Source organism: Muntiacus reevesi, chromosome 20 (assembly GCF_963930625.1).
Source record: "Muntiacus reevesi chromosome 20, mMunRee1.1, whole genome shotgun sequence".
NCBI classification, from domain to species: domain Eukaryota; kingdom Metazoa; phylum Chordata; class Mammalia; order Artiodactyla; family Cervidae; genus Muntiacus; species Muntiacus reevesi.
In genome coordinates, this window is record NC_089268.1 from 20,490,565 (window position 1) to 20,503,251 (window position 12,687).

Sequence of the window (12,687 nt, forward strand, 5' to 3'; positions counted from 1 at the left end):
ACGCTATGAATTGGAGGCTGCCTTTCAGATCTGCTCATTCTTACCTCTTTGGCTCTGTTTTCTAAAAGAACTTAGCAACCACTCATTTCTAAACTTAGGAGACATCCTAAAAGCACTTGGGGTGAACTTAGGCCGGGGAACTTGTTTGCAACTCTTTGAGGATGCATATTTATTTATCCTTGTAAGTTAAACATCTGTGTGACTTTAAAAGGCATTGCACGGGAGGTGGGCACAGTGGCTCTCTTGGCCTTTCCAGCCTTGTCCAGTGGCAGCGGGGTTTAGGGTGCAACACTGTCCTCCTCGGGGGTCTCAGCTTTTTGGTTTATGGAAAGGTGCTGGGCTAGACTTTGGTGCTATTGACATTTCAGGCTGGATAATTCTTTGGCATACGTGCGGGGAGCTGTTCTGTGCAATGAAGGATGTTTAGCAGCATCCCTGGCTTCTACTGGCCATATGCCACGAGTAGCTACCCAGTCCTGATGGTGAAAAATGTCTCCAGACGTTGTCAGATGTCCCCTGGGCGGGGCAGGGTGGGGTAGAGGGGTGCAAAATCGCCCCAATTGAGAACCATTGGGCCAAAGGCTCCAACTTCTTAGGTATTCTGTACAGAACCAGTGTGAGAAGACACTGCTCATTCAAACAGGAGAGTCAGGCAGGATACCTAGGGACTTCCCAGGGACGCATGCCCGTCACCCTCTCTCACTGCCTCACCTGATGGCACTCTGAGGTCTGCATATGTCGGGAGGGTGGCTCCTGGTGCTCCCTTCTGCACCGCCTCCCTCCTCCCCGCCTCATGGGCCATGTACCCTCCATCAGCACAGCTGTGGGGCTTTGCTAGGACTGGCCGGCTTGGCTGCGTTCATCAGGGCTCTCTGTTTCTCACTGGAAACGACCGGCAGAAGAAGAAAGCAATTTCTCCAGTGCTTTTGACCCTTTGTGCCCCCTGCCCCCCGAATATTGAATCATCAGACATTTCTTGGAGAGTGGGTGTTTCCTGTTAACTCAATCCCGGCCGAGACCGGCCCCATAAACACCTCAGCTCTCTGTCGCAGAGTTTATTTGGCTGGGAAATGGGTATTGCCATGTAAACAGGAAGCCCCCTGAAGTTATTATCTGCAGATGCGGTTGAAGAGCCACATGTTTATATTTATGGGATTTGAGAACAGTCTGGAAAGGCCAGGAAGGAGGTAGAGGAAGCGTTCCTCGTTCACTGGGAGGGCAGGGCCTGCAGATCTTCACGAGCTGATTTTTCAACCCCTCTGGAAGCGGGTGGTTAATTGCACTGACGCAGCCAAGAGCCTGTGTAGAAATGGAGGTACCGGCTGATCTGATGTCAGCAAACACCCCTACCTACCTGATCAGGTTAACAGGGGTGTGATCCAGTTTCATTGTCTGTCGCAATCATTTAAAGCTAGTTTAGAGACTTGTTCTAGGAAACAAGGGTTTCTTTTTTTTTTTTTTTTTCCTGGTTGTGGGGTGGTTTGTGATAAGATTGCTATTTTGTAGTCTCTGAGTTTTTCTGGGGGAAGTCAACTGACCACCTCTGTTTCAGTGAGTGCAGCCCAGCTTCCCTGTGAGACCCCAGGCAGACTCCTGCATTAGCTCCTCAAGTTGGCTGAAAGGGCCTGGAAAGGATGCCTTCGTGGGAGGGTCTGCACCACCTGAGCTGTCCGGGTGTTGGTGCAGAGGATGTGGGGTGGCAAGGCAGCTGGCTTCTCCCTCGCCCTGGGTGACCTGGCCACTTCCATCCCTTCTCCACCACCTCTGCTCTTCCTTCCTGGGCTCTCTCCTCGGGCCTGCAGAAGATGCTTAAGAAAGGCCAGGTAGTAACCAATACATGGATAGGTCCTTATTTAATTATGAGCTCTGAGCAAAGGCAAGGGCATTTCCTTGCTCCTTACCAGCCTTTTTTTGTAGCTCCCCCAGGGCTTTATAGCAGTAGCTATTCAATTGAGAGGCTTTGAAAATGAAACTAAAAAAAAAATAATTCATCAAAATTTAGTCTAGGATCCACTGCAGAGGTAAAGGGTAATACACTAAGCGGTGTGTTGGGTGTGTGTTGTATGTGTGTGTGTTGGGTGTGTGTGTATGATGCGTACATGCACACCTGAAGGGAGGGGGAGGGAGGAAGAAGGGGAAAGGGATGGGAAGAGGTGCCAGAGCAACCTCTCAGGGAAAGATGAGGCTCCGGGCACACACAGATGCCCCTTGACACAGCTTTTATTTGCCTCAGATGTTTTTACTCCTGCAAATTCTGCAAAAAAGCACACCTTCCTCCCACAAGCAATTATTCTTCCTCAAATAGGTTATTTAGAAGGGACCGGGGACACCAGCCGCCTCCCTGAGATGTCAGGAGCACAGTGATGCGGACGACTAAGAAGGGCTATTATTCATTTTTGTAAAGCATTTTTATTCACAAGCGTTCCGTGATTCAACCGGCCCTGCTGTCCTGACAGACATGCTCAACCAGTTGGAAAGCAGAAGGATCGAATTTCTAGAAACCCACTAAATGTTTACTAAAACTTAACTTTAATTTTGTTTTTTTTATGATCTTGTTGGGATGATGTCTGACCACTCAGTGGGGTTTTCTGAAAAACCTACTTTATGTCTTAGCATCACAAAGGTAGCTCACATGCTTTTTTCCCTGGTTCTGTGTCACTCCACAGTCAATAGGAAGGGAGGAATACCACCCCTGCCCACACCCCCACAGAGATATCATCCTTATGGAGAAACCAAAACCATCTAGCAAAATGCTGGGAAAAAATGGGGGCCGGGGCGGGCCAGCGACAAGCTAAAGAACTTCCACACAAGCCCCTCAAGAACTAGTTTTGTCTTCACCACACAGAAGAGATCAGAACACAGAGTTGCAGCCAGGTCTTGTGTGGCCCTGTTTTCCTACTGCCTTATGGCATTTCTCTCCGAGAACCCAAAGTCCCAGAGGTAAACCAGTGTAGGGATGGAAGGAAGATGGAGTAGGATCCGTGGATTTAGGAGATATAGCATACAGTGGCAGAGCCGGAGCAGGCTTTTGAGAGATGAGGGTACCAGGAATTCCCAAAGCACAATCAGATGATGCTTTGGTGTAAAAGTGCAAATTTAAAAATAGCAAAAGGCCAACACACAAAACCATGTGATGTGTATAATCATGAGAGCCTTAATACAATGGCTTTATGATTTAAATCTCCTTGGACATCCTTTCCTTCTTAAATTAGGTCATTTATTGATTTTTTTTTTTTTTTTTTTTTTAAATAACTGCTTCCATTTCTGACAGTGCAGCAACTCTGGCCAGTTTCACTTTCTGTTTCTCTGTGAGTTTCTCTGTGTTCTCCTGCCCTAAAACGAGAGGAACCTTTTGTGGGACTTGTGACAGACCCCAGTAATGTTTTAGCCCGATTCTCTTTTTCCCTCATAGTCATTTAATATTGAAATCTTGAAAATCACAGTGACCTTTCTCCTTTTTAGTCGTGTGCCCAGAGAGTCTTTCTGGGTGTGGCTACTATGAGGGTGTAGAAAATCCAACTCCTTATCAAGATCTTATTAGTGGTTTTACAGATGAGAAAGGCAGAGATTATTACTGAGTGTAATTCTCTACAACAACTTCTGGGGCACACTGGGAACTCAAACTGCGGAGGAGAGACTTCTGGGCTGACTTTCACTCTTCTCGAGCATCCAACGGAGGGAAGGATCCAGGAGGGATGCAAGGCGGAACTTTAGCAAGGAGTTAAGTGGTTAATAGGAACTCAGTTGTTTTTTTTTTTTTTTTATTGGCTAATAAAACCTCTCAGGGTTTTTCTTATATGGTTCCTTCAGGCTTCTAGCCCAATGCTTTAAAAAAAAAAAGCAAAAGATGAAAACAACAACAAAAAAGCTGGAGTCTGAATACCCATGCAGTCCCAGTCTTGTTTACTTTTTCATTTCCGCAGTTGTAAAAAAAAAAAAATTTTCCTCTGGTAGTTCAACTTTATCACACTGAAGGAGCCGGGCAGTATTTGAACAACTCCAGCAATTCTTGCCTCCCAGTGAAAGGAAAAATTACGCTCTCTCTGTTTCAGCAAGAGGAGACCACGATACGAGTGACAGATGCATGGGGAAACTTCAAAATGAAAGCCTGGGATGGGGGCGGGGAGGGGAGAGCAGATATTGAACCAAAACCAGCTCTGGAATTCTGAATGCAAATATCTCTGTCCGTTTCTTGCCAGTGGTGCTGTTCTCCCAAGGGAGCAGGATGTTCTTGTTTTTAATAATAGCCAGACCAGATGCTAAATTCTCCCCGGCAACATGCTGGAGAAGTGAGAAGGCAAGCAGCTGATTCCTGTTAAGATGAACACCAGGCGAATAAGCCAGAAAGTATGAGAATGCTCTGGAGGTTTTCGCTTTGTAAACCCCCGTTTGGCAGAAAGATCACAGAATCTGAGTTGAAAACACAGAGTGTCCTTCTGCCCCCGTGCCTCCTCCACTCGCGCTGCTTGCTGGGGGCCTTGCTGCCTTCTGGCCATCCTGTCCTTTCCTGAGTTCTCCAGAGCACTGGCTCCCAGGTCCCCCAGGAGGGAAAAATCGGAAGCCCCGTGCCCTCCGGCTTTCACTGACTGTAAAAAAAAAAAACCTCATCAACAGGGTTTTTTTTTTTACTTGCTCCTTGCCATAGAAAATAGTGAAATCCTGAACCTGAGCCAATGATTTTAAAATGGCATCTTTGTTCCATCTTTTTCGCTCTCTTCTTCCCCCTGTCAGAGTCCATCAAATCTTGCAGTTCTTATTTTGTTTTAGGGTCTGCCATGCATGGAAGATGCTGCTTTCTTCTTTCCCAGGGAGCTGCCAGAGCCACTGTGGGGCTCTGCGGGGCTGGGCTGACCGCAGCAGACACTGACCCGGCTGCACACGAGGCCGGCTCACGCCACCCAGGAGTTCTTCCCAGAGAGCAAGGGTGCCCGGAGCTCCCTGACCGCCTCTGCTTGGGGCTTTGTGCCCCAAGTCTGCAGGAGTGAGAGAAGGAGTGGGTGTTAGGAGCAGGTAGAGAGGTTCATACTGGTAATCAGGTCCCCAGAGTCCTCCTGGGGCTTCTCTGATGGCTCAGTGGTAAAGAATCTGCCTGCCAATGCAGGAGATACAGGTTTGATCCTTGGGTCGGGAAGATCCCCTGGAGAAGGGAATGGCTACCCACTCCAGTATCCTTGCCTGGGGAATTCCGTGGACAGAGGAGCCTGGCAGACTACAGTCCATGGAGTAGGAAAGAGTCAGACTTGACGGAGCCACTAAACACCACCAACGAAGTCCTCTTTACAGCTTTTCTTCTTTCTCCCCATCATCCTCCTAAGCCCTGGTACTTCTTTTTCCTGATTGCTGCTCCCTCCCCTGCAATGCGGACAGGACACCCTAGCTACTATTTTCTCACTGTTTTCTTCCTCCATAGTTGTCTTTGAAGTTTGTTAGGCCCAGACCTCACTAGTATGACCATTCCAGGGAGAAAGCAGTGACAAAAGATGATTTACCTCTTTACCCGCTTGGATGGCCCTAAAGGCCATTGTTTTAATTTCCTCTTAGGGAAAAGTCATATTTGGTACTGATAACCTGATCAAATAAGAATACTTACAACATTTAATTTTCATCGCACATTTGACTATGCCCTTGGCACTTGGCTGAATGTTTCATGAGACTATCTCAATCTTCCCAGCAACCTAGGAAGAAGGTAGTACTGTTTTTATCTCCATTTACTGATGAGGAAACAGGTTTAGACTTGCCAAAGTTACACAGCCATTAAGACTCAAGCCTAGATCTGTATGATTCTAAAGACTATGTCCCTAAGCTAAAACTTTAGACACACTCTCCTTTATCATCAGTGGAGAAAGTAAACGACTTGAGATATGAGGAAGGCTAGCAAAGTGTCTGTAACATAATAAATATAAAATAGATGGGTTCTATTATAGTTACTCTTTGTGACCCCATGGACTGTAGCCCGCCAGGCTCCTCTGTCCATGGAATTTTACATGTAAGAATACTGAAGTGGGTTGCCTTTTCCTACTCCAGGGGATCTTCCTGACCCAGGGATTGAAACTACATCTTTTATGTCTCCTGTACTGGCAAGCAGATTCTTTATGGCTCAGTGGATAAAGAATCCACCTGCAGTGCAAGCGATGAGGATTTGGTCCCTGGTTTGGGAAGATCCCCTGGAGTAGGACATGGCAATCCACTCCAGTATTTTTGCCTGGATAATCCCACGGACAGAGGAGCCTGGTGGGCTACAGTCCACGGGGTTGCAAAGAGTCAGACGTGAGTGAAGCGACTGAGCATGCCCAAGCACTGTTGTTATGCCTAATGACTAAATTGATTCTCTTTAAATGTGTCTATAAAGATTCCAGATAGTTTGACCCTCAATACAGCTGGAGCCCCAAGTGGAATGCTTTTTTAAAAATATTCTTTTAACATTTAAAAAATATTTCTCTTTCAAAGTAATCTTTTTTAACTTATTTTATAGACTAATTTTTTACTGAACATCATGGCTAACTTTAGCAATTGGCTTATCACGGCCTCTTCCCTGAAGGAACTCAGAGACATCACATAGCATAAAGGATAAATTTAAAATGCACAGGCACATTCAAAACAGAAATGTTGACTCTGCACCAACCTCAACCCTCAATCTGGAGTCTCTTCCAAGGTCTTCCATTTAGGTGTGTTGAGTTTCATGCTAATGTTGCTGCTGAAAAAGCTATTAATGAACCTAATTTGGCAGCATTGCCCTCATTTAACAAGAGAAAGGCCCAGACCAAGAAATTCCTGTCAACTTCAACTCTTGCCTTTCTAAGAGTGGCTCTGGGGTCCTTCTCACCACCTGACGAAAGGGCAGCACCCGGGTCCCCCATTTCTGAACTGGCATCACTAAGAGGCAGAACTGATCTTGGGGACCCAGGTCTGAGTTGGGACACCTGATATGTACATGGCTTTGTGTACTGGTACAGGGCATGGGGGAGCCTGGGAATGGGATGTCAGTGTTTTCTGCCCTAAATCATCTAAATCTCTTTAACTGAATAAGTAGGTTTCTCTCCAACTGTTTTAAAGCATTTTACAGACTATTTCCTTACATCTATTTTATCTGGAATTAATATCCCATTTCCCCGAAATCCCAGAGAATAGAATGACCTCTTTCCCTCTCATTCTCTCTGCCTTATTTTCTTTTTTCTTTCTGGAAATATTTATTGAACACCTTCTATAAGCAGAGCTATATAGTGGAAGGCTCATCACCATTAAAAAGCATGTTGGCAAGCATCTCTGTTCAATTCATCCATCCCAATAAGAGATGTTTCTCATGCCATTCTCTATGTAAGGAAATTCATGAATGTTTCAGATTGCCGAAAACAGAGATTAAAAAGTTAACGATTAGTTTCTAGAGAGAATTTAGATAGTTTTGATTTCTGCTTACAGCCAATTTCATTTCCCACTTCCTAAAATACTGAAGTATTTGTAAGATACTCGACATCTATATTTAGTCACACAAGCCTTTCATTTCTACCATAATATGTGGGAGGGTTGGTGTTGAAAAAGTGGATGATTTTCATGTAATCAAAGGGGGAAATCTGCTCTTCCATTTTCTCTTTCCTATTGTCACAGTCATGCAGCTGCATGAAGGGGCTGAGCGATGTATTGAAAGGGGGAAGTGGAGGGACTTCCCTGGTGGTCCAGTGGTCTGGATTCTGCACTTCCACTGCCAGGGGCACCGGTTCAATCCCTGGTCAGGGAACTAAAATCCCATGTGCCCTGCAGCACAGCCAAATAAATAAATAATAATAATAAACACAAAAGAAAGGGGAAAGCAGTAAGTGGCAAAAAAGATTTGAGTTCCAGATCCCTACTAACCAAATGTGTGACCTTGAACAAGCCCCTTAACCTCTCTTGACCTTCTCCTGAAGTGTAGGCAGTGATATATTACCTTCCAGATGGTCTGCTAAGGTTCCATGCAGCAACTCCTACCTATAGATTTGGAGTGGCTTTTAGAATGGAGAAATTGTGGGGAGTTTTGAGAGGCGGCTAGAGTCTGCCTAGCATTCAGAGAGATAATGAGGTCCACCGTTCCTCACAGAATTGGCCAAAGTGGCCCTTTTGTAGAGGATTAGGAAATGAAATCACAGAGAGGTCAAATCACTTTTGCAGGATCACACTGTAGACGGATGAGGGGACGTCAAGGGTTGGAATCTATTTCCAAGCTATTCTCAAGCTCATTCCCTGGAAGGGGTATTTCCCTCATTAGAGTAGCATCTTCTGCGTTATCCTTTCATTAAGCATTCATTTACTTTTCTACTTTTTATGAGCCTATTTCCATTTGTTATTAACTTAAACTGATTCTGTTAAGAATTTCTTATACACATATGAATTAATTTCCAACATACGAATTCCATACCATATTCCAGCTGTTGTCAGTTGCTAAGTAGTCCAACTCTTTGTGACCCCATGGACTGTAGCACGCCACTCTCCCCTGTCCTTCACTATCACCTAGAGATTGCTCAGATTGATGTCCATTGAGTCCGTGATCCTATCTGACCATCTCATTCTCTGCCACCCTCTTCTCCTTCTGCCTTCAATCTTTCCCAGCATCAGGATCTTTTCCAGCTAACCTTATTGAAAAAGACCCATTATACATGATTTCATTAAAATCGTAGGTAAAGATACCAGGTCTGACCTACTGAGAAATTTGGTGTAAGAGAATAAATGTCATTCTTTCCTGAACAAATATGATCTGTCTGTTGGCAACATCCTTCAAACTGATTGTCCCTTAGTGGACAAGAGGTCCCCTTGTCCTCAGAACTAGAGGTAGATGTCGTGACCTTGTTGTGATCCAAGGTCTTTCTATTTGCTGTTTCATTCTCTGACTATAGAGATGAAGCCACACTCTGGATTTCATTCACATGATATCCTAGCCATCTAAAGAAATAGTACATGACAGTTAATCTTGAAAAAAGACAGATTTTTCATCTCAATTTTACCTTTCATCTGCTTACTATCTGAGTTACATTACAACCAACACATATCTTCAATTTTAAAAATGTAAAGAGAAAACCATGCTAGTGGTTCAAGGATGGGAGACACAAGTACTAGGTGTAGTGTGATTTAGAATGTGATTAATTTAGAATGTAATTAATTTAGAATGTGATTTAGAACTTAGAATGTGATTAATCATCTAATGCTTGTTTAATGATAGACACTGCCTTATTATGTCTCGTGATTGTGAGACACAAGTGCAAAGCCATTTACAGGGCAGAAGGAAGTGGAGGGCCAAGAAGAAGAAAAATCTGTAGCTTCGCCCTATCCCTTGCTTGAGAGAACGGTTGTCATTGTTTTGCTTCACAACCCTCGACTCTCATCTGGCCTGGAGGGAGGGGCCATTCATTCAGTAAACACTGATTGAACAGTCACTAGAAATGATGGAAATGACAGTGAATGAGACATACTTCGTGCCCTCAGAAAACTCACCATCTACTCAGAGAGACAGGAAAGTAAACCTGTAAGTGACAATCTGGCCCAGCAGTGCCACAACAGAGATGGGAACCAAGGGTTGTTTTTTGGTTGCTAAGTTATGCCCAGACCTTTGCAACACCATGAATTGCAGCACGCCAAGCCCTATTGGGCTTCCCTGATATCTCAGTTGGTAAAGAAGCTGCCTGCAATGCAGGAGACCCTGGTTCAATTTCTGGGTCGGGAAGATCTGCTGGAGAAGTGGTAGGCTACGCACTCCTGTATTCTTGGACTTCTCTTGTGGCTCAGCTGGTAAAGAATCTGCCTGCAGTGTGGGAGACCTGGGTTTGATCCCTGGGTTGGGAAGATCCCCTGGAGAAGGGGAAGTCTCGCCACTCCAGTATTCTGGCCTGGAGAATTCCATGGGCTGTATAGTCCATGGGGTCACAAAGAGTCGGACATGACCGAGCGATTGTCACTCACTAAGCTTCCCTATGCTTCACTGTCTCCCAGAGTTTGCTCAAACTCATGTCCATTGAATCTGATGCCATCTCCTCCTCTGTCGCCCCCTTCTCAGTGGTAGGGAACCAAAGGTAGAGGAACCCATACGGGCAGCAGCCCCTGGGAGCGACAGGAAGATGACACTTGAGCTGGATCTGGAAGAATGAGTAATTAATTCCTTGCTGTTTTGGGTCTGCCGCCGAGCTTGAGTGTCAGCCCCACGTCCACCTTGTCCACTTGCAGTGTGGTACCCGGGAGCAGGCAGGCCCCCGCATGCAGCTCTCAAGAAGGAAAAAGAAGGTGATACGGCCATCCCAGGCTTATGGCATTCTGTAGTGTTCTAGATCACATATCCATAAATAGGACAGGAAAGAGGACTTCCCAGAGGCTTTAGGGTGAGGGAGTTGGGTGGGCAGTATCAGAATCTCTGTGTGGTATGAGTCTCACTTCACAAACCATGTTCAATATCAGAATAATTAAAAGACCCATGTTATCAAAATACACAACATGAAGATAAAAATGTGCAATCTTAATGTCTAACAAAAGAAACACCACTATAAGAAACGTCAAAGGATGACAGAACAAAATATCAAATTTTTAGGACAAAGTATGGATATATTTTACCTGATTGCTGAGATAAAATTGATTGTTCAACCTCTGCTACCAAGTGGATTGAAGTCTTTTACTTTTTGGGCCATGCCAGGGCATGCAGAATCTTAGTTCCCCAACCAGTGATTGAACCTGGGCCCCCTGCATTGGAAGTGCAGCGTCTTAACCACTAGACTGCCAGGGAAGTCCTGGACGGGAGTCTCGATGAGAAAGTGAGGGATAATCTGACACCTGAGACCCTTCAGCGTTCAGCAGAGTGACAAGTATAAATGGTTGGGACACATTTATGCCCTTGGTTAGACCTGTTCAAAGAATGTCACGTGAGTTATGCTCATGACTGACCCTACGTGAAACTTTAAAGCAGGACTTTGGGATCTTCTCTACCCACCCCTCCAGACCCCACCTTTGGAGGCCTGCCATGCCCCAGAAAGACCCCCATGGACACTGAGTCTCTCTGTGAGCCCACACCATTTACCCCTGCACTGTGTTCCCTTTCTTTTATAAGATGAAAATGTCCCGACCCTCACCTTTGAGGAGTCAGTTGTATTTGCATTTCAAGAAAGGTTTTTTTTTGGAACCACTGAAACCTCACTTCCAAAGTCACATACCTAGCTCAAAGGGCAGGAAAGTTGCTTGGGATGGTTTTTTGACATCTCCTCCTAGAGCTGCTGCCTTCCTACAGGCTAATCTCTGCCTTGCCCCGTTGAAAGCCAACCCTCATTCTTCTTTCTCTCTCCCTCTTGCCCCAGAACCCTGCCCAGATGCCTTGAGGTGATAGGGAACCCGTGTTCTTAGACACTGTGGGCTGGAGTGCAAATGAGGGAGAGAGTCCTGGTTCTACCTGAAGCTCACGTCAGAGGGCCTTGCACTTTATTCCTGTCTCTGCAAGAGGCAGTTTATTGATTAATGGAACTTTATTAGACTTATTAGAGCAAATAAAACACATGCACACACACATAAATCCTTCTGTACCCCTCCCAAACCACGCGCTGGCGGAACGAGTTCTATTTCCAGCCCTGACATCTTGCCCGTCTGTCATTCTCCGTCCTGGCTGCATCAAGTTCCATTGGGTTTGAGTTTATTGGCGACACAGTGAAGTTTATGTTGTCATAGAAATTAGCCTTGATGGACAGGGATACGGCCAGGGGATCAGGAGAGCTGGGCAGCCTCGTGGTGTTGGCATGACTGAGATGTTAGGGTGCCTGGAACCCTCTCCAAGAAAAATCAAAGCTGGCTCTTTGCAGCAGCAAACGAGAGCAACAAGACACTCCCTAGGGACGGACGCTGGGACGTGATTGTGAGCCGTCCAGCTTCCCATTCCCCCCATCCCTCCTGGTGCCCCCCTGGTGCCAAAAATCCTTCCCCGAGCAATGGAGGCAGGGCTGGGAGGCCTGAGGTTAATCCGCCCTTCTGCAGTTCGTGGTTAGCTTTCGTAGGCTCTTGGCTGTTTGACAAAGTTGGATAATAATTCAATATTTCTTTCTGAAATACTTGACCTTATTGTTAGTTTTTGTGACAAGGGGAATTTAAAGGAGCTGCAAAAAATGCAAGTGAGTGTGGCTGAGAAAGGCCAGGGTACGCCCCAGACTAGCTCACAGTTTCTCTTTCTGACGTCTATAAAATGTAGGTGAAAACAGGTCAACATTGATGTTGGCAAATGGGAAAACCAGTTCTATTGTTAGCCAACGAGCTTCAGATATAAATGTAAGTCTGGTTCAATCAAAACCACGTTTGTTTTAGACCCTAGTGATGTGCTTTCTATTAAAAAAAAAAAAGCCTATTTATATAGACACATGAAATAAAAATATTCTTTGACCAAAAGGATTCTTTTCTGAGTATCACAAGGACTTGTTGGAATACAAGACTGCTTTCATTTTCCTTTTTAAAATTTGTAGGGGACACACTCCCAGTATCTTCCCTTCTCTTTATTTTGAACCAGTCAGGACTGTTGAAGATTAAAATCATATATAAAGAAAAATTTTGCATTGCCTGATGTGGGGGCTTCTTGGAGATAGCTGGCTAGGGGCTGAGAAAGAAATGAAGTTATTAGGAGGTCAAATATACAGCCTGCCCCCCAAGATTTGGCCCGAGTCTATCATTGTTTTTATGGGCTCCTCTCAAGAGGCTCATAAGACA

At 45.3% G+C, this 12,687-nt stretch overlaps 1 non-coding gene across 1 annotated transcript; it reads right to left on the bottom strand.

Annotated features, from left to right (window-relative positions):
• Nucleotides 1-10,662: 10,662 nt before the first annotated feature.
• TRNAG-UCC (transfer RNA glycine (anticodon UCC)) lies at nt 10,663-10,735 on the bottom strand. Its single transcript has one exon. It is a non-coding gene; the product is annotated as a tRNA-Gly (tRNA).
• Nucleotides 10,736-12,687: the final 1,952 nt, after the last annotated feature.